We start from the raw sequence: 23,486 nt of genomic DNA, 5'->3' as shown, positions 1-23,486 counted from the left end.
GTAGAATAGAAGGTTATCTTCAAGTATTTGAATAGCTGACATATAGAAAAAGGAATTATTCTGTCTGGCCTTAGAGATCAAAACCAGAAGCAATGTGTAGGTGTGTTACAGAGGGAGAAATGGATTCATTGTCAGGAAAACATTTAGAGCTGTATCAAAGCTGGGATGACTACCTTGTGAAGTAATGGGTTCTCTCTCATTGGAAGTCTTCAAGAAAAGGCTTTATGGCCACCTCTTAAAGGTGTTACGCTGGATTAGAAACCACTGGATTAGAACTCTAAATTCTGTTATTCTGCTCAAAACATTTTTTATATATGAGTACTTGGTCCTCTTTTAAAAGCCTTCTTTATAGTCTTCTTTAAAATAAATTCTCTTATATAATATGATAGGCTTTGGGGTATTGTAATAATTTGGTGATGACTCCCCTACTATAGGATAAACTCCTCAGACTATTTCTTATTCATTCTTGTATCTCCTTCACTACCAGGCACAAGACCTCGGACATAGAAGGATTTTAGAGTCTTTGTGAAATGGCAATGCCATTGATGTGCATATGTATATATATATATATATATATATATATATATATATATATATATATATATATATATATATATATTTGTTATCCATCATTATCAAACTTTATTTTCAAATAAATTTTAAAAGCAAACTTTGAGTTTGTAAAATTCTTACATATTTACTAAAATGTTAGTCTCATTACCTTATAGTTACACTTTGTCTTTTAAAAAGTTGTTCAACTTTTTCTGGCCTTCAGGTATCATCTTGTTCACAAGTAATGACACTGAAAATATTTTATAAATAGCTTCTTGAACTCTCTGGTTACTGTAATATATTGACTGATGATACAAAAAGAACAGGAGAAGGAAAATAGGTCTAGAATAGGTCTAGTTTGAGAACCAGTAACTAGAGTCTCATACATTTTATTCGTCATAATTCCCATCATGAAGGGTGAATCTGGTAGCTTTTGAAAAATGTGTATTTCAGCTGAAATTGATATACCAAAGGCCTGGAATTTTACTCCTGGTATGGGAACTTCCTCTATTTAGCAAATCATAACAATTTATATCTTACAGTTCTAGTGAGTTAACTTGCCCATGGTCACACAATTGTCAGAGGCAAATCAGAACCCAGATCTTCTAAATTCCAAATACAGTCCTCTACTACTATATTTCATTCAACATTATTAATACACTACATTTACCCCCAACATAACATGCAGTATGGAAATGCTTCTGAGTGCTTAGAACTTTCACTATTTTGCTGAGGAAGAAAAAAATGAGGGATAATATAACTTACACAGAAAGACTAACTTACAAATAGGTATAAATTTAACAAGAGTTGTATACCTATACAATAGATATAAAGTTAACAAGAGTTGCCAACAACTTTCTAGAGCTGCAGGCCTCTCCTTACTACTAAAGTTTATAAATTCAGGTAAATTTTAATTCTTACCTTTTAATAAGGGAATCCTTCTACTTTTTTTTTTTTAACTCTTCTGTTGATCTCAAGGTTACAGGGCCAGAGAGAACCAGATTCCAATTTCTTTCCAAATCCAAAGTTTAATGTCACCCTTATACCACTTGAGCTTTTGAGCAAGCACAGTATTAATCTTGTTTCTAATTGTTGTAGAAATAAATGGATACATAAAGAAAAATAGCTTGAAAGACATGATCAATGCAATAACCACCTATGATTCCAGGGGGGCTGATGATGAAATATTCTATCCACCTCTTAACAGAGAGGCAATAGACTCAAGATGCAGAATAAGACACACATTTTTGTACTCAGGCAATTTGTTTGCTTAACTGTGCACATTTGTAATAAGGATTTTGTATTTATTTTTCTAATGGAGTGGGAAGAAAAGAGAAGGGAAATAAAAAGATTAAGGAATCTTTATATGTGTGTGTGTGTGAATTTATATAGTAAAGAAGAAAAAGAAGGATGAAAGAAGCACAAACAAGAATATAGGTTGAACACTACAGGTTAAATTTATTATATACTTTATTTTTAAAAGCAAGCTATGCATAACAGATATCTGCAGTTTCCTTGTTTTCTGTTCTAACTCCATACATAAAAAAGCTTAATTTTATTTGGTGTTTGGTTCAGAATACAATTTTTAAAAAATAGACATGCATGCTGCTGCCAATGTCTACTCCACTTCCTGCCCTTGGAAGCACAGTCGTCATTAGAACACGACTACCAAATTCTGTCTCACAAGCCAACAACAGAAAGCACACTGGCAAAGAAAATAATAAAACTTTCCTATTTTTTGTGAAGCTGGCACTGCCCTGTTTGCCACACCCTATTCCCCCAACTTACCCAATACAAGTGCATCTTACTATGGCATCTGAGGACTATACTATAATACTTTCCTCTCTATGTAGGAATTAGAGTCATGCAATCATAGAACGATAGAGCCAGAAGCTAAAGATTTTCTATGGCCATTATTTGGGGAATGACTGAATAAATTGTGACATATGATTATAATGGAATACTACTGTGCTATAAGAAATGAATAAGGTGGTGGTTATGGGGAGGGAGAGGGGAGGAAACCATAGCAAGATCTATAGGAACTGATGCAAAGTGAATTGAAAAGAATTGGGAGATCATCATGCATAGTAACAGCAATGTTGTAATGATGATCAACTGTGAAAGACTTGATTATTCTGATCAATACAATGATCCAAGGCAATTCCAAAGGACTCATAATGAAAAATGCTATATCTCCCTCCAGAGAAAGAATAGATAAACTCTGAGTGCAGATTGAAATATATTTTTTCCCAATTTATTTATCTTCCTTTTTTTTTTTGCAACACAGCTATTGTGGAACTACATTTTATATGACTTTATAAATATAATGTGTATTGTATTTTTTGCCTTCTCAATGAGTGGGAGAGGTAGGGGAAGGAGGGAATTTAGAGCTGAAAAATAAACATTTAAATTTGTTGTTTTGTTTTTCTTTTTGGAGGGCAGGGCAATTGGGGTTGTGACTTGCCCAAGGTCACACAGCTAGTAAGTGTTAAGTATCTGAAGTGTTAAGTATCTCAGGTCCTCCTGACTCCAGGGCCAGTGCTCTATTCACTGTGCCACCTAGCTGCCCCAACATTTTAAATTAAAAAAAATTTTTTTAAAGATTTTTTAGTATAGCATTTTACAAGTTGTGTTCTGTAGAACCTTGAAATTGCATAAAATATAAAAAGGGCTTGAATCCAGATATTTCCAGGCTAGTGATATTTTCCTTTTAAAATATTAAATATAAAATTTTGTGTGCATCAAAAATGCTTATTATGTACAATAATAGGCTTAATTTCTTCTATTTTGCCCCCAGATTTCCTTGGTTTTCCCCTTTGGGGAGGGAAGAACATTTTATAACCCCATACTCTTCAGCCTAGCATCTTGGGGAACATTTACCATTTTATAGATGAGGAAATTATGGCCTAAAAAGGTTAAGTGATTCAGGGCAGTTGAGTAGAGTGCTGGATTTGGAGTGGGAGGACCTCAGTTCAAATCTAAGCTCTGTTATTTGCTACTTGAGTGACCTTGGGAAAATCACTACCTTTCTAGGCATCATATTTCTCTTCTGTAAAATGAAGAATATGGACTAGATGGTGCTAACATCCTTTCTAACTCTAAATCCTAAATCCTGACTCTTAGCCCAGTTTTCTTTTCATTACAGAAATAACATGGAAAGTTTCACATATGAAACTTCCTACTGCGTATTTTTTTTTAAAGCAATTGGGGTTAAGTAACTTGCTCAAGGTTACACAGCCAGTTATTATTTCTGGGTGTGGTGCTGAGTATCTGAGCCCAGATTTGATCCAGGTCATCCCGACGCTGGAGTCAGTGCTCTTACTCGCTGAGCCACCTGGCTGCCCCTGCTGCGTATTTTTTTTTTTTAGAAATTATTTTGGGGGAGTCAAGGCCCAGTGGGAATATTTTTTTTTCTTTAACACTCTAGTCATGATTCTAGGAAATAATTTTATAATTTTAATTTTTTTTTTTGGAGGGCATTTGGGGTTAAGCGACTTGCCCAAAGTCACACAGCTAGTAAGTGTGTCAAGTGTCTGAGGTCGGATTTGAACTTAGGTCTTCCTGACTCCAGGGCCGGTGCTCTATTCACTGCACCACCTAGCCGTCCCATATTTTTTTTTTTTAATGGAAGGAAAACATCATGGGAAGTTCACAGGGAAAAAAATGTCTCCTTCCCAAAATTTCTGGTTTTGTCTGTTGAGGGTCTTTATATATATATATATAGCAATAAAGCACCAGCCTCAGATAGAGTGTGGCAGGACCTAGAGGTATGAGGACAGATAGCCTGGACCTTAGAAATGTGGGTGATGGTTCAGGAAAGAAGGCATGTGACTAGAAGCTTCAAGTGGTCCTAGAGAGAGGAATGTAGTGGTTGTTGACAGGGCAGGCAAGGACTATTGGGACAAAGCACTGGCAACCCTGGCCCAATACCTCTTTTCATTACCTTATCCTCAGGGTCATGATTTAGGAACATGGGGCCCCACTACCCTGGTACAAGCTAGAGAGCAAAAGGTCTTTTTGGAAACAATGACAATTTAGGATCAAGAGACTTAGAGCTGGAAGTGACCATCTAGTCCAGGGGTGGGGAACCTGTGGCCTTGAGGTCACATGTGGCCCTCTATGTCCTTGGGTATAGTCTTTTGACTGAGTTCAAGTTTTACAGAACAAATCATTTTATTAAGGGAATTTGTTCTGTGGAGTTTGAATTCAGTCAAAGGGCCTCACTTGAGGACCTAGAGGGCCACATGTGACCTGGAGGCTGCAGGTTCCCACCTCTGATCTGACATTTTAAAAATATCAAAGGAAAAAAAAATTAATAGTGGACTTTGTGTTTTAGGGACAAGTTTGACATAAACAATTTTTATTAATTTAACAGTATTCTAAATCCAAGCATTTCTATCTGAAAAAGAAGTGCTGAAACTGACATAATCCCCACCTCCACCCCCATGCCCTCAGACACCTTTATCCCAAAATAATTTGAGGTACAACATGTATAAGAATCTTGAACGAGGAAAATGTCACAAAATGATAAGACACAATTTTAGATTAACATTAGAATATTCGTTAAATAGAACAATAGTCACTTTATTTTCCGGAAATGCCATTGAAGAGCCAATGCAACTAGAACCACTCATCCGTCTGACCAGTCCCTCATAAGCCCTCCCTTACTCTCCTTCCCACTCCTCCCCCCCCCCCCCCATCCTCCTACCCCGGTGCAACTGGTATCAGATGACATGAAGTAATCAAAAGGACCTTTTCCTTCAAATCAACACTCTAATCCCTTTCGAAAATAAGAAACAGGGAACTGCTCTTAGACAAGTCACTTAATCTGTCTTGGGGAAGGGGAAAAACTAGGATCTTAACTAAACATAAGATATTTCTCTTTCTAAATTTGGTTACCACCAAATTTTTGGAGCCTTAGCCTTCATTCTTGAACCTTTACACATTTTCCTAAAGGGGAAAGTCTGAAAAGGATTTTAGATTTGAGGAATATTATTTCTCAAAATTTTCAGTTCAAGTAACCAGGAAATCTTTAGTCCACTTCGACACAAATGGAAAACCTGAGGTCCAGGAAGGGGAAAGAGCTCATTTTTGTTCACACAGGGGTTAATTATGTAACAGAGGTAGGCTTCAGACTCACACTATGAGTACATGTCTTTCCTATAAACCATGCTGATGATTTTGTTACAAAAACATAAGGTATACTCAGGATTTCTGCACAAATCATAGACCCATAGAGTCATTGTTTCAGAACTGGAAGGGACTTTAGAGGTCCTCCAGGCCAACGTCCTCATTTTACAGATGAGGAAACTGACATTAGAAGAGACCAGACTTGCTCAAGTTCCCAAGGATGGATTTAGTGTACCTAACTCCAGTATTCCTTCCACTGAAATCAATCAAACAAACAAACCAAAAAGACCTAAAAGAGAGACACGACTTTCTATCTAGATGTATTTGGGGAGCAAACCAGGCCCATAGAGAAAGCTGGGCATTCAAGGGCCATGGATTTCTTTGCTGGACAAGCCTGAAACTGGGAACAGCTCCTTTTGGCACTCTGTCATTTGGTCTTCATCCTTTTGGCTGGTAAACTCAGGATGAGACTTGGGATATGGGGGTGGGAGTAGAAGGCACTATAATGAAAGAGATATGTCATTACCTCACTTTGGGAGTAGGAAGAGGAAACATTTAGCTAGTCAGCAGGTATAGAGTATGTAGATAGAAAACAAAAAGTCTGTCATCACAAGAAATTTTCTGATTGTCTAAGGTTAGGTCTAAGATGGTTTATCAGGACCTTTGGGTGGGTTAATCCAGCAAAGGGGTGTGTGCATGTGTGCATGCGTGTATGTGTGAGAGAGACAGAGAGAGACAGACAGACAGAGACAGAGAGAGAGACAGAGACAGAGAGAAAGAGAGAGAGATGTTCTAGAACAAAAATGGCACTCTAGTCTTGAGACATGACAGAGTAGATCACAGAGGTATGGTTCCAGACCTAGAGAGGGCCACAGGACTCAAATTAATCCTAGGGAACTATATCTATATAGAAGAGCTTATAGATTTAAGTACCACACAGTTTAGGCAAGGTAGTTTTATTTTATATAAACTCAATTACCTGCAATGTGGGTCTTAATATTTCTCCAAATTATTCTTCATGACTACTTTGTGCCTTGGTGAATGAACCATAGAAAATACATTCTTGTGAGGATGTTGGCACATGTAAAAAAAAAAAAGAGAGGTGATGGGTACAAGATTTGGTCACCAAGACAAATGGCATCAAGAAAGAAAAAAGGTTCTGAGCAATTAGAATAGTAGCTTTCTGAACCCAGAGAATTCAATGGGCTCAAGGACTAGAAAGGTCAAGAGGATTGATGCCTATACCTGGGGTTTTAGAAGTAAGTATGGTTTAGAATTGAATGAAGTTTTTGGCACAGGAGAAAGTGAAAATGCTGAGGATAAATGGCAAAGGCTCCTAGGCCTGGTTCTGGAAAGAGCTAATACCCAGGGAAGCTGATGAATTTCACAAAGTCTAAGACCCAAAGCTATAGGTCCTTAACTTAGTCTTTACTTGTATTTCAAAGGAATTCAGGGCTAAGAGTTTTCTATTTTGGCCCAACCAAGAGTTTCAATGAGGATAAGAGGGATGGAGGGAATGAAAGGGCAAAATAGGCTTTCCTAGGACCATAGCATAATAAATTTAGAAATGTTAAAGAAATTTAGGGGCCACATAGTCCATGCTCCTCTTCTATATGATGAAAAAACTGAGAACCAGAGAGATGAATGAAAGTTCCAAAGTGACACAGGCAGTAAGTGACAGTCAGGATTTGAATCCAGGTGCTCTGACTCCAAATCTGGTGTCCTTTCTGTTGTACCATGCTGTCTCCCCTCTGAACATAGGCAATTACATTAAATCAGGGTCTACAGATCCTGTGATTTCTCCTTATATCCTTTAGTGACTTATTCTCCTTCCTCTTTCACTAAGCTCTTTAAAGAACATGCTATCTCCCTAGACCAGCCTTTGTATTTTCTCACTGCCGCAACCACTGTGGGCATTTGGTCATAGGCTCTAAAAGTCATGAAATCCTAGAATTAAATTAGGGCTAGAATGGTCCTTAGGTATCCAGTCTAGCTCCCTCGTCTTTACAGAAGGGGAAAAGGAGAGGTGACTCATATAAGTGACTCCAATCTGCTTTTCCCATTATTCTCTCTTACATACTCTACATTCCATCTAACAGGATTATTAGCTGTCCTTGGTACTCAGCATGCTATTTCCATCTCTAGCATTAAAACAAACTCTTGATTGCCAAGCCTGGAATGCAATCTGCTCTCATCTCCGCCTTTCAGAATCCTTATTTTTCCTCTGAGGCCTGGGTCATGGGCCATCTCCTTTGTGACTCTTTCTCTGATCTCCACTTGTTAGTACTCATTCCCTCTCCCAATTACTAGTATTTATTTCTCTGGATACATGTTATAGCTCCCCAGTAGAAAGTAAGCTCCTTCCAGGCAAAGATAATTTCATTTTTTTCCCCTGGCTTTTGTATTCCCAGTACCTGACCTAGTACAGGGACTGGCACATAACAAACCCTTAATGAGTGTTTGCAGAAGTAAAGGGACTTGCCTGAGGGCACACAACTAGTAGTAAACCGAAGAGGCAGGCCTGGAATCCTTTCTTCCTGATTCCTCTCTTTCCACTCCACCATGGTCCAGCATAGGCAGAGACAAAGACCAAGACTCTCCTAATATGATCTTTATTACTGTAGGAGATGAGTATACTGGGTAAGATGACCTCTTTCTCCTATAGCTACAGAAACAGAATACATGCACAGAGACTAGGCTGGATTCCCTGGTCTCCTACCAGTACAGGGAGACCTAAGATACTCCTGTCTGTGCTCATCCCTGCAGCTCTGACACACTCTATGAGTTTAGTGAGTGTTGACCTGAGAGAAGTGTGTATGTATGGCCAAAGGAGCCCAGGATTCATAGTAAAAAGGACTGAGTGGGTGTCCTGAATCTGCAACATCTATTGCATGAACTTGAGCAATACATTTACTTCTCTGGGCTTTGTCTATGATCTTCCTGATTCTAACCTCTGCTCCACTTCATACCCACCTTTTGGACATTTGATCCTGGAGTCAACTTCCCCAATGGCAAGGACGCAGAGTATTGCTATAGACGTCCTGCCTTCTGTCCATGCCTCCCTGAAGTACAGTAGTTTGAGGCAACATGAATCCTACCTGCAGAGAAAGGAAGATGTCCAAGTAACAGTTAATAATATTGTCATCTCCAATATCAAGAAGGCCTACTAAAGACTGTGGGAGGCCTGAACACAGGGGAGTGGAGATAAGCAAAGTGAAAGACTATCAGGGAGTATGAAAGAAAACATAAGCTGACATTTTAAAAAATGCCATTGCCAACATTTTAATCACTCTACAGACTTTTTCCTTGCCTTCTTTCTTCATACTCTGTACCATCATATTAATCTATTTAAATTCTCAGACTGCTCCCTGATTTCTATAAACCATCCATTTACATATAACTGATATTTGCATATTGTTTTAAGGTTTCTAAAGTATATATTATTCTTGTGAAAATGCTCTGGGGTAGGTAAAAGAGGTAATATCACCCTCATTTTAAAGACGAGGAAACTGAGGCTCAGAGGCATTATGACTCAACAATGGTCACATATCTGAGAAGTATTGGGCTTCCAATTTACTTATGGGCTGACACTTATATTTCACAGGTGAGAAGATGTCAGTATCGCTTGGATTTCATTAACATTTGACTCCAACTATGTCTTTGCAAACATATCTGCCTCAGAACATAGCATATAAATTAGAAATCCTAGGGACTATGTACAAAGCAAACTCATTCAAGGTTGGAAAAGCAAGAGGAGGGCTCTCAGCCAAGATGGCTACCTGACTAGGAGAGAGACCGCCTTATTTTCGTATGACTATTTCAGCAGAGACCTAAAATTCACATCAGACCAAATAATGACTAAGAAATCCAATGAGACACTACAGTGACTTCTTCCATCCTGGAACTACATAAAAAGTTGACCAGATGACCACAAGCTAGAGAAGAAGGGGTGGCCAGAAAAGCTAGGACCAGAACAGGCAAAAAAAAACCTGTCAGTCACCTAGCAGGACCAGAGACAGGCCAAAGAAACACATACCTTGGAAGGCTCTGTGTCCAGAGGTAGCAAGACCAAAGGGATTCCCCCCCAAAAAAGAACCTCAGGGAGGTCAGAAAACTTCAAAGTGGGGACCCTGGAAGTCTGAGAAAGCTTTGGCAGCAAGCAAAGCTGCACAGCAGCACTCAGACTGAGTGAGACAGCAGGTTTCCAGGGACTCAAACATCTCTAGCACATTGTTCTAAGATGTCATAGAGGAACCTCAATGGTCCAAGGGAGCTGAACCTCAGGAAATGAAAGTCAATGCAGGAACCAAAATGGCCCAGGGAGGGACAAACCAGGGTCCACCACCCCACCCAAAAGTATAGGGTAGAACCTGGCCCTGCAACAAAGTTCGAATTCAGGATCTAACACTAGAGGGATGAGTAAATCAAAGAAAATAGTAACCAGTGTAAAAAAATTAATTGTAGATCTAAAGAATTCCTAAGCCAAGGAGCAAGAAACTTTGTAACAACTGCAAGCATAATTCAAAGGGAAAAATGGATATCCCAAAGGAACCACATGAATACAATGAATAAGAAATAAAACAAAAGAGTAAAAAAAATTCTGGAGGAAAGAACTAGAAGAATAAAATAGATTGAAGAAAAAGTGGTAAGTTTTAACCACTTTGAGCAAATATTTGTAAAGTGCTTTGCAAACTTTAAAGCTCTCTATTATATTATTATTATTACTCAAGTAATTACTTGGAAAACTGGAATAGACCAAATAGCAATCAATGATTCCATGAGACAGAAAAGAAATAGTGAAATAATATCAGAAGGCAAGAAAACCAGAAGAAGAAAAAATTTAGCTGATATAAAAAGCAACTAGTCTAGCAACTGGAAAACTAGTCAAGATAATCTAAAATTCAATGTACTCATTGAAAATCATAATTTAAGGGAAAAAACATCTTTAGTATTAGGCTTTCAAGAAATCACAAATGAAAATGGCCCAGATCTATTAGAACTAGAGGGTAAAGTGAAGGTAAAAAGAATCCATGAATCAACCTCAAAATGAAAACTCCCAGAAACATCATAGCCAAAATCCAGACCTTCCATGTCAAAAAAATAATAATAATAATTTAATCATCCATAAAGAACTGTATTGGGGTGGAGTCAAGATGGCAGAGTAGAAACAGGACTTCCACGCATCTCCAGCTTCCACCTTCCCCAATTCATGTAAAAGGGGACTCTGAACAAACTTTGGAGCTACAGAACCCAAAAAACGACAAAGAGAAGCTAACCTCTTGCTGAAGACAGCCTGGCAGGCTGGCAGGAATCAGCCAGCATGGTGCTCTGGGAGCTGAACCCAGCTCCACCCCAAGGTTTTAGCCCCAGGGTGGGCCTGACCAGCTACTGGCTGGAAGGACTCCAGATCACCAGCAGCTGTGGTGGTCCAGAATTATCAACACATAGATGCTAAGGACAAAGGGAGAGGTCAGTGCAGTCTGGACTTTGGGAACCAGTAGGTGGGAGTGTGTTGGCTTTTGCCCCCAGGGTGAGAAGCTGCTGAGGGCTGCAGTACAGCCACCGCCACATGGCAGCTTCAGCTCCTGGCCTACAGACTGTAGGGGGACCAAGCGACCAGTCTGAGGGGTAATCGTTCTTGTTTTAACCTGCTTGGATCTGGATTGCAGTCTAGGGTGGAGGTCCTGGGGTGCATGACCAGTTTGCCAGAGCATATGGAGGCTTCAGAGAGGGCACCCAACTAATACCTCCGGCAGCTGAGAAAACCCCAGCGTTTGGGACGGAAGATCCCCTGTCTGGTGGCAGAGTCCTACTGTGGGAAAAAGCCCAAAAGTCAAGTAATTGAGTGGCAACATGACCAGGCAAAGGAAGCAAAACAAACAGAAGAATCCAACATTAGACTCCTATTTTGGGGACAAAAAGGATCAAAGCATGGAACAGCAGGAAGACAGTGAAGTCAGAACTCCTGCACCAAAAGCTTCAAAGGAAAAAATGAGCTGCTTACAGGCCATAGAGGACCTTAAGAAGCAGATAAGAGAAGTGGAGTAAAAATTGGGAAGAGAAATGAGAATGATGCAAGAAAATTATGAAATGAGGATCAACAGCCTGACTGAGGAAAACAATACCTTAAAAAAAGACTAACTCAAATGGCAAAAGAGGTTCAAAAAGGTAATGAGGAGAGGAATGCCTGAAAAAGCCGAATTTGCCAGATGGAAAAAGAATCTCAAAAACTCAATGAGGAGAATCATTCCCTCAGATTTAGAATGGACCAAAGGGAAGCTAGTGACTTGAGAAATCAAGATGCTGTTAAACAGATCCAAACAAATGAAAGAATAGAAGGCAATGTGAAATATCTCATGGGAAAAACCACTGACCTGGAAAATAGATCCAGGAGAGATCATTTAAAAATTATTGGACTACCTGAAAGCCATGATCAAAGAAAAAACCTAGAAATCATCCTCCAAGAAATTCTCAAAGAAAATTGCACTGATGTCTTAGAGCCAGGAGGCAAAATAGAGGTTGAAAGAATACACCGATCACCTCCTGAAAACATCCTAAAAAGAAAACTCCTAGGAATATTATAGTCAGGTTCTGGAATTCCTAGATCAAGGAGAGAATATTACAAGCAGCCAGGAAGAAACAATTTGAATGTGGTGGAAACACAATCAGGATAACACAGGACCTGGCAGCTTCTACACTGAGGGATCGAAGGGCCTGGAAAATGATATTCTGGAGGGCAAAGGATCTGGGATTAAAACCTACCCAGCAAAACTGAGTATCATGTTTCAGGGTAAAATATGGTCATTCAGTAGAATAGAGGACTTTCAAGCATTCTTGATGAAAAAACCAGAGTTGAATAGAAAATCTGACATTCAGATACAAGAAGCAAGAGAAGCATGAGAAGGTAAACAGGGAAAAGAAATCATAAGCCACTTATCAAAGTTGAACTATTAACATTCCTACATGTTAATTGTAACTAATGAAACTTTTCTCAGTATGAAAATAGTTGAAGGGAACAGAAATACACACACACACATATGTCTATATAGGAGAGTATACAGGTGTATGAATACATATGTGAATGTGTGTATATATGTTTACAGGTATACACAGATAGAAGGTACAGGACCAATTTAATAGGAAGGGATGATACTTAAAAGGTGAAATTAAGAGGTGAGAGAGGAATATAATGAGAGAAGATGGAGAGAGACAGAATAGGGTAAACTATCTCATTTAGAAGAGGCAAGGGAAAATGGTTACAATGGAGAGGAAGAATAGGAAGGCAAAAGGGAATGGGTCAACCTTATTCTCATTGAATTTGGCTTGGGGAGGGAACACTAAATAGGGAATCTCACCCTACAGGAGAGTAGGGGGGAAGGGGATGATGGAAGGGAGGGCAGGCTGGGGGGGAGGGAAGTTAGAAGCACCCACTTTTGAAAAGGGATGGAATCAAAGTAGAGAATAGAACAAGTTGGAGGTGGGATAGGAGGGAGGGAAATATAGTCAGTCTTTTACAATATACCTACTATGTTAATGTTTTGCATTAGCTACACATGTACCACCTATACTGAAATGCTTATCTTCCCAGTAAGGATGGGTGACAAGGGAGAAAGGAAATGAATCTGGAATTCAAAGTTTTAAAGTCAAATGTCTAAAATTATATATACTATTATTAATACTATTTTACATGTAATTGGGAAATAAGATATACAGGCACTGGGCCATAGAGATCCACCATGCCCTACTGGAAAAGTCTAAGGGGGTATGGGAGAAGATATGGGAGAGAGCAGATTGGAGGAAAGGATATCCTGTGGGACTGCTATTCTGGGGTGGTAGGTAGGGGAAAAATGGGGAGAAAATTTGTAACTCAAAATCTGGTGGAAATTAATTATGTAAATCAGAAGTTAATAAAGCATTTGAAAAATGAAAAAAAAAATTTTAAAGTAGTTCAAGTACCAAGGAACCACGCAGTCAGGATCAGGAAACTTCTACTATAAATTAGAAGTGATCCAAAAAGGTAATATTCTAAAGGGAAAAAGATATGGGCTTACAACCAAGAATAACATAATTTGTAGGGCTAAGTATAATCCCTACTGGGAGGGATGGCTAGGTGGCGCAGTGAATAGAACACCAGCCCTGGAGTTAGAAGGACCTAAGTTCAAATGTGACCTCAGATAATTAACACTTACTAGCCGTATGACCTTGGGCAAGTCACTTAACCCCAATTGCCCTGTCTTCCCCACTCCAAAAGACAAAACAAACAAAAAAAAGATTAAAAAAATCCTACAGGGAGAAAAAACAGACCTCTAATGGAAGAGAAAATTTTAAAGAACTTATTATGAAATGACCAGAGCTGAGTAAGAATTTTAAATTCAAACACAAAAGTCAAGAGAAACGTAGAAAGGCAATTTAACTAGGAGTTATAGGATGATAAAAGCTAACATTCTAATGAGGGAGAAGAAATCAGTGTCCTTGACTAATCTTAACATCTTCAAAGATATTGATGAAATCAAGTAAGAAAAGCAGAGGACCTGAGGATTGGTTCTTTTCTGAGGGTATGAAGAGAGAACAAAGAAAGGAAGGTAAAAGGACTATGGCACTGGACAAAGGAAGAAGGGGATGGGCATTACTATTTCTCATAACTGGGTACTTGAGAAGAAAAGTATATGAACATAGAGAAAAGAAGGGATAAGGGAGAGGGCATCAGATCACTTTTATTTGAAATGAATAAAAGAGAGTTACACACATGCACACACAGTCTGGTATAGAAATAGATAAAATTCAACAGTCAATGAACATTTTATTAAGCAACTACTATGAGTTATGTGCTGGGGATACAAATACAAATTAAAAAAAAAAAGACAGTTCCCTCCCTTAAGGGGTTTACAATTTAACCTGGGATGTCAATACACAAAAGGAAGCTAAAAAGGGATGAGGGGATGTGTCCACATGATAGAAAATTCCAAAGAAGCTCCAAAGCAGACTGTGCTGAGCCCCATTCTTTAAAAGAGGCCCTGGAGCTCATAGCCCTGTCCTCCAGCCAATCAGAGGGGCAGAGGATACTGATGAAACATGAGTACGAAGCAAATTCAATCTTACAAGATAATGAGATTTCCCAGTGATAAGTTTCCTAGGGAAGGAATATATGATGGAGAAATCCACAGAAGCACAAAAGCAATATAGCTGCTCTACTTTGATGAACTAAGATATAGGGAGTGTCTACAATTGGTAATAGTTGAATAAATTGTGGTAATGAATATGATTATTAGCATCATTAGAAATAGGGAAAGGTGATTTCAGAGATTCCTAGGTAGTATAAGGTACAGGATGAGGTGAGTAAAATAAAGAGAATAATTTATAGAACAACATTGCAAAGAAAAAATGACTTTGAAAAGTTTAAGAACTCTGATCAATTCAATGACCAATCATGATTTTAGAGGACATACCATGAAATATTAACCAACTTCTGACAGAAAGGTGATGGATACAAGGTGCAGAAAAAGACACGTTTTTGGATGTGGCCATTGTGTGGAATAATTTTGTTTGACTGTGCTTATTTATACGAGGTATTTTTTTTCCTTTTTTTTGCTTTTTGGAGGGCAATTGGGGTTAAGTGACTTGCCCAAGTTCACAGGGCTAGTTTTTGTGTTAAGTGTCTGAGGCTGGATTTGAACTCAGGTCCTCCTGACTCCAGGGCTGGTGCTCTATTCACTGCACCACCTAGCTGCCCCTTTTCCTTTGTTTTTCAACTGGGCCCAGAGTTGGAGAGGGGAGTTAACAGTAGTGATGCCATAAAAAAGGGGAGGAGGGCTTCATAGAAATATTTTTTAAATAAATAGAAGGAAAAAGAAGGAAAATCAGAAAGAAGTATCTTGGAAAAGCAGGATAGTTTTGAAAGGAACAAGTGAAATTACTTTTTTTCAAAAAAGCAGTCAGTATGAAATGGAGATTCACAATTTCATACAAATTTCCTTTTCTTTATTTTGCTGTATATTTGGAAATGCTCATTTTTGTGGTTAAGTTCAGAATAAAAAGAGCAATTTCCAAAAAGGAAAAAAAAAAGAGTATTGAAGGTTCTCATAATAAGCATTGTGGCTCAGAGTTGACAGTATAAGTTGTTGAATATACAAAAGGGCCTAGAACTATCCTGGAAAGTAATTTGGAACTATGCCCAAAGGGCAATAAAACCATACATACTCTTTGACCCAGTAATAGTACTACTAGGTCTGTATGCCAAAGAGATTTTTTAAAAATTGAAAAGGACCTATGTAAAAAATATTTATTGCAGCTCTTTTTCTGGTAACAGAGAATTGAGGGAAATCCCATCAACTGGGGAATGGCTGAACAAGTTGTGGTATATGACTGCGATCAATACAACGACCAGGATGCTTTCAGAAAAACCTGGACTTACACAAACTGATGAAAAGTGAAATAAGTAGAACCAGGAAAATACTGTACACAGTAACAACAATTTTGTAAGATGACCAACTGTGAATGGCTTAGCTATTTTCACCAATACAAAGATTCAAGACAATTCTGGAAGGTTTATGATGAAAAAAAAATGTTACCCACCTCCAGAGGAAGAACTGGTGGAGTTTGAATGAAGACAGAAGCATACTATTTTTTACTTTTTTGTGTAAAAGTTTTTGGTCTGTTTTCTTTCACAATACGACTAATATGGAAATATGTTTTGCATGACTGCACATGTATAACATATCAAATCACTTATTGTCTTAGGGAGGAGGAAGGGGGAATGAGGGAGAGAATTTGGAACTCAAAAATTTTTTAAATGTTAAAAATTGTATTTATACATAACTGGAAAAAGTCAAACATTAAAAGCAAAAAGGCCTAGAAAATAGGAAGCGTAGGAAGAGCAAAGGGATCTACTAAGAAAAAATGGAAGAAGATTGAGGGGTTAATGGGATCTGGGGAACTTCTAGGTTAGGCCCTTGAAGAGGGTCTAGGAATGTTAGTTCATGAGGAGCTAATTAACTCCTTTCAGTCAGATCTCCAGGTAAATTTAGGACATAGTGAAATTGGGATTATAATTTTTCTGAGAAATTTCAATTGTTCTGTTTAAAATTAAAAGCCTCCCCTTCTAAAGAAACCAAAGCAAACCATTCAATTACTTGATGTGGAAACAATAGCTGGCTTCAATAATATCTTACATTTCTATACTATTTTAAAGTTGACAAAGCACTTTGCTTTCCTTACATCCATTTTGTGAAGTAGGTTGGTCACGTAAACTCAAGCATTGCTGATCTTCCTTGTGGAGAAGAAAGGGCCCTTCTTCCTAAGGCTGACTCCAATGTACTTGTAAAGGCCCTTCTTCACTCTGTTCTGAATCCTTGAGATGGCAACAAGGAGGGCGGCATGAAGAGCTGACATCTTGCAGCGCCCCTTCCTCACCTGTCTTCCCTAAAACATTAAAGAAAATTCAAATAGTCTTCTAAGTGAATTGATGGCCACAGTGACTTACAGAATCACAGAAAACTAGGGTTATGTATCTTATGTAAAAAGGTTCTAGATGAATGGTTGTTCAATCAACCAACATACATTTATTAATGGCCTATTTATCAGGTACTAGGCATCATACTAGGTGCTGAGGCTGCAAAGACAACAGCCTAGAGATTGCCCTCAAGGCAATTACATATTACTGAGATGGGGAGAGGATATATCATGACATTTGATCCGATGTAAATACGTATATAAAAATACAAAGCAATGGTAGTAGAAAACTAATAAAATCGGAAAAGATTTCTTATAGGAGGTGATATTTAATCTGTACATTGAAGGAAACTTTATAAAGTAGAGGTAGAAAGGGGAATTCCAGGCAACAGGTGAAAAGCACAAAGGCAGATGGAGGGATGTCAATATAGGGCCAGTTTCGCTAGGAGGTAGAATATGTGAAAAGGAGTAATATTTAGGTAGCTTAGATAGGCAGAAGCCAGATGGTAAAGGTATTTTAATGCTAAACAGAGGAGTCTGTATTTTATCCTAGAGGTAATAGTGAGTCACTGAAACTTCTTGATCAAGGGAACACATAGATCTGTGCTTCAGAAATACCAAATTGGCAGCTCTATGGAAGATGAATTGGAAAGTGGATACAAGATCAATTAGGAAGCTATTGAAATAGTCTAGGAGAAAGGTAATAAGGGCTTGAAGAGGCCGATGACTGTGTGAGTGTAGACCAAGGATGAATGCTTAAGATATCCATGAAGTAGCATCAATAACATTCGGCAATTAATTGGGTAAGAATAAAGAATTCAAAATCACTCCTACATTTAAATTTAGGTGACTAGAGAAATAGCAGTGTCCTTCAACAGAAATAGGGAGGTCAAGAGTAAGACTGAGCTTAGGAAGAAAGACAATTAGATCTGTTTTGGATATGTTGAGTTTGAGATGCCAATGAGACATCTAGAAAGAGATGTTTAGCAGGCAGTAGGACATCCTGGACTCCAAATGAGAAAGAGGATTGGATATGTAAATTTGGGTGTAATTTGCATCAATAGTTGTTGAATTCATATTAGAGATCACCAAAAGAGAGAACGGAAAGGGATATGAATAGAGTCTAGACATTCACCCATATACAGCAGCCAAGAAGCAGATGTTGATTCTGCAAAGGAAGAATGAGAAGGATATACTGAACAGGTAGGAAGAGAACAACGGTAAAGCAGTATTATAAAAACTCAGTGAAGAAAGAATACTTATCTCATGGAGAAATCAAAGTTATCTATAGGCATGTAAAGAAATACTGGAAATCACGTTTGATTGGAGAAATGCAAATTAAAACATCTCTAAGGTATTCACCTCACACCTATCAGATTAGCTAATATGACAAAGAAAACGAAAATAAGAAATGTTGGAGAGTAGGTGGGAAAATTGGGACATTAATGCATTGTTGGTGGAATTGTGAACTGATCCGACCATTCTAGAGAAAAATTTGGAACTATGCCCAAAGAACAACCAAACTGTTTATAACCCTTTGATCCAGCAATAACACTACTAGTTCTGTATCCCAAAGAGATCATTAAAAAAAAGGGAAAATGACCTATATGTGGAAAAATATTTATAGCAGCTCTTTTTGTGGTGGCAAAGAACTTGAAATTGATGGAATACCCCTCAATTGGGGAATGGCTGAATAAGTTGTATATATGAATGCAATGTAAAACTATAGTGCTATTAGAATACATGATGAGAGGGGGTGGCTAGGTGATGCAGTGAGTAAAGCGCCGCCCCCGAGTCAGGAGGACCCAAGTTTGATTCCGGCCTCAGACACTTAACACCCACACAAAAAAACTAGCCGTGTAACCTTGGGCAAGTTACTTAACCCCAACTGCCTTCCAAAAGGCAAAAAAAAGAAAAAAAAAGAAATGATGAGCAAGCAGATTTCAGAAAACCTGAAAAGACTTGTAGGAACTGATATACAGTGAAATGAACAGAACCAGAACTTTGTACACAATAACAGCAACATTATGCAATGATCAACTATGAATGACTTAGCTCTTCTAACCAATATAACCAAGACAAACCCAAAGGACTCTTGATGGAAAATGCTATCCACATCCAGAGAAAGAACTGATGGAGTCTCAATGCAGATCAAAGCATACTATTTTCATTTTTCTATTTTTTCCTTTGGGTTTGTAAATTCTTTCACAGCATGACTGATAAAGAAACATGTTTTACATGATTGCACATATATATCTATATCAAATTGTTTACCATTTTAGGGAGCAGGTAGGGGAGAGGAGAAAAATTTGGGACTCAAAAAAATTTTTTAAATGATTGTTAAAAATTGTCTTCACATGTAATTGGAAAAAATAAAATATTATTAAATTTTTAAAAAGAATACTTATCTTTTTAGATAAGTATAAATGTAGATCACCTTTTGGGTGATCAACAGTGGCAAATACTGCAGAGGTCAAGATTTATGAGGACTGAGAAAAAGCAATTGGATTTAGCAACAAAGGTGACCAATGATTCTGTAGAATAAATAAATAAATAAAATAAAATAAAGAAATAAAAAAAAACACAGAGCAAAGGACTAAGAAAGTGAGTATGAGGAAGTAAAAACAGCAAATATAAACACTTTTTCCTGAGAGTTTGAATATAAATGAAAGGAAAATAAATATAGTATAGTAGTTTGAGATGGTATGGTCAAATGATTTTTTTTTAAAAGATCAGGGACACACTTACTAGCCGTGTGACCTTGGGCAAGTCACTTAACCCCAACTGCCCTCCAAAAAGAAAAAAAAAGATCAGGGAAATCTGGGCATATGTATAGGCATCAGGGAAAGTCAGTGAATAAAGGAGAGGTTGACAATTACAGAGTGAAGAGATGACTAAAGGGGTATCCCCGGAGGAGAGAGAAGCGGCAGAGTTTGAAGGTACAAGTAGAGAGATTAGTATTTGCAAAAAGAAGGGCTATCTCATTTTCGAGACTAGAACAAATGAAGAGAAAATGGGGGATTATTAAATTTGTAAACTAATTATATAAAGTCTCCCCTAAGTACAACCCACAAATCTGTCTCAACCCCCAACTCCATCCTACTTCTATGCTATTGATATAGGACAAAAGAAAGTTATCCTTGTTTATTAACCAACATATGGAAGCAAACAGTTGTTACATCTGTCCAGTTACCAAGTATATTTGAGATGGGGTATTTTTTTAGGAGGGCAGTGAGGAGTGAAAAAATTTCCTAGTTTAAACCAGGAGTTCTTAACCTAGAGTCTATTAATTTGTTTTTATTAATATTTTGATAACTCAATATAATTGGTTTCCTTTGCAATCCTATCTATTTTATTTTGTGCATTTAAAAATTATTCTGATATATATGATTGTACAGCCTATATCAGACTCTACACTGTCTTGGGAAATGGGGGGAAGAGAGGGGAGAAATTTTAGAACTCAAAATCTTATAGAAGTGAATGTAGAAAATTAAAAATAAACAAAAATTTTAAAATAAAGCTTTAAAAGAAAAAAAATTATTCTCAGAGTCTGACACAGAAAAGGTTAATAACCCCTGGTTTCAACTTATAAAAATTAATTGCACAAAACTGAAGATAGAAAACAGGTTCAAATTGAAGCTCTGTCACTGAATAACTGGACAAGTTACTTTCTCTCTCTGGGCTTCCTTTTGTTCATTTGTAAAATTAGATTGGGCAACATGACATCAAAGATCCTTCCTAGCTTGAACATTCCATGTTTTTGTTCATGGATAGTCTTTCCTATAGGTTGTTTAAAAGTGAAAACTTAAGTTACACAATTTCTGTTTTGGGGGCTTGAAAGGTTTACTTACTTGGTCCAAGCAAGGATGACCAGATTTCTAGCACTAGTACCTCACTGTTCTGGCCACCACAACCTTGTAAGTGGACAACAGTATGGCTCTCATTTTACAGATGAGAAAACTGGAGACTCAGTGAGGTTAAGGGACTTGCTCTGGGAGTGAGGCTGGATTCACAAACTTCTCCTGATTGAATTTAAGCCTCTATCCATAGGCCAAGATACCTTTCTAGCCTTACTCCGATAACCACAGACACATTTGGTAAACATAAGCTCTCCCCTCCTGGTTCTTTCCTTGGTTCCAGTTACTGAGAATCTGGTAAACAGATGTTCCTCAGCCCTTTCTCTCCTTAACATTGGCTAACAAATGACAATCTTCACTCGTCCCCCTATCATACCATGGGAAGTTGGGGAGAAGGGCATGGATTAAAAAATGCACTTAAAAGGCAGTTTATAAATGGATATTGTTGTATTTGCTAATCATCCTCTGAAAGCATGCTCAACAGAAGGACATACAGGTGTCAGGTCTTCATTTGTAAAGCCAAAGAAATTATCTAAGAAATTTTGGCTAAAACAGGGTTATTTTCCTGAATTAAAACACATTTCTCTATCTTCTCAGGTCAACAAAGCACTTTCCACTTTAGAGCAAGATGAAAGCAAGTAGGACAAGCATCATAATCTTTATTCTAGAGAGAATAAACTGAGACTCAGAAGCAAGTAACTTGTTTAAGGGCACGTACAAATTAACTAGGATGGGAATTCAAATTTCTGGACTCCCAAGTCCAACACTACAAATCTACCATGGAGATACTTTGATTTTATTTCACAGAGTGTCAGAGATGGAAAGGATGCTCCTTCAATTAATTAAGCACCTACTCTGTGCCAGGTGCCAGGGATACAAACATAAAAGTCAAACAAGTCCTTGCCCTGGAAGAGCCTTCATTCTACAATTCCACCACCTCACTTTATGAAGGAAGCCTTAGAATCAGAGTATCACTTGCTTAAGTAGTTCATAAGATCTGCTCTCAAGTCCAGGATTCTTTCTACTATATAACACTGCTCCTAGAATTTAGGGTGGAGTTGAGGAAAACATCGTACAGGTTTGTGGATTTTTTTTTTTTAAGAACTGGTCTGAGGCATGATTAGAAGACTCCAGAAGCTACACAAGAAAAGAATCCCATTTACAGGAGTCTCATAACTTATATGCCAGGGTATATTAAATGACAGTAGTGCTCCAGGCACAGCAAAACAAGTTTCTACTTCATAGCTAGTGCTCTACTCTTATTCACTAGTAAGGTCACCTGTACTAGCCTGGAAAGCCTTATTATTTCCCCTAAGGTAGACCTATCTAAGCCCTGGAAGTGTCCCTAGAGCCTCTCTTCCAGCTCTATTAACAACCAATCAAGAACACACAGTCAGCACCACTTCCCATCCCATCCAGGATATTTTAAGAATTCATTTGCGGGAGGTGTCAGGAATGGTCTTTAGTAACAGCAGGAAATCCATGGAAGATCTATATGGAGAACAGCTGTAGCCCAAATCTCCATCCTAGTTGGTTTATGGGACTTGCCTATATGCCTGCTGATTTGAAGTGTCTACCTCCAAATAACTACCAAAGCAGAGGTACAACTGTCAGCCTGCAAAAACTCTTCTAAGCTTTCTCAAACCACTGGAAACCAATAACCTTCCCAATGGGGCTGACTCCAGCTGAGAAAAGGTGTTTCTCAACATTGGCAGTATTAGATTCAAATGCCAATTTTCCTAAACATATCCTACCACATGGTGAGTAAATCAGTGCTAAGCAAAAAAATCAAAATCAGGACAAAAACATCTGTTGGTCCAAAGAGAGTTCTTTTAAACTTCCAAATACATTGGACACACTCAAGTCTGAAAAATAAAGACTCCAGGGGACAAAATCAAGCTTAGGAATTCACTATTTAATAAGGCACCTTTTGGGTAAGCCTAAGGCTACCAGGCTGGAGAAGTAAAGCCTAACTTCTGGGGGTCAGAGTTAATGTAACTGCTTAGGTACCTGAGATCACAAAATCACTGATTAACTTCTCATCTGCCAACTCTCAACAAAACCTAGTGGCTGCCAGATACTTTAGTCATTACTCTGGGGAAGATGTTACCCATTACATATTTGGGATTTTGAGACCTTGTGAAGAGGGTGTGGGGAAGGAACCCATTCTCCTTAAATGAGTAAAAGTCCACTGATGGAATGGCAACCCCAGGCTAGGAGCAGTCTGGGCTTTACTCTATAGGATGTATATGTGTATATGTATGTAGAAGAGATCTATTATATATGGTCACTTACAGATTATATAGTAATTTATGGATTATCCTATTAAGTGAATATCCTTTCTGTCAGGTTCCAAACAGGGGCAACAGGGTTAACAGCAACAACCAAAAGTGTAAGAGCCCTATTTTCCAGAAGCACTCCACATCAGGGTCATGGGCTCTGTGATTTCATTCCCCAGGTAAGGTACATTGACCAAATGAAACTGGCAACTACCTGATG

Source organism: Petaurus breviceps, unplaced genomic scaffold (genome assembly GCF_028583685.1).
Source record: "Petaurus breviceps papuanus isolate PSGF00001 unplaced genomic scaffold, PetGlider_PUasm1.0 90701, whole genome shotgun sequence".
NCBI classification, from domain to species: domain Eukaryota; kingdom Metazoa; phylum Chordata; class Mammalia; order Diprotodontia; family Petauridae; genus Petaurus; species Petaurus breviceps.
This window is presented reverse-complemented; position numbering follows the sequence as displayed.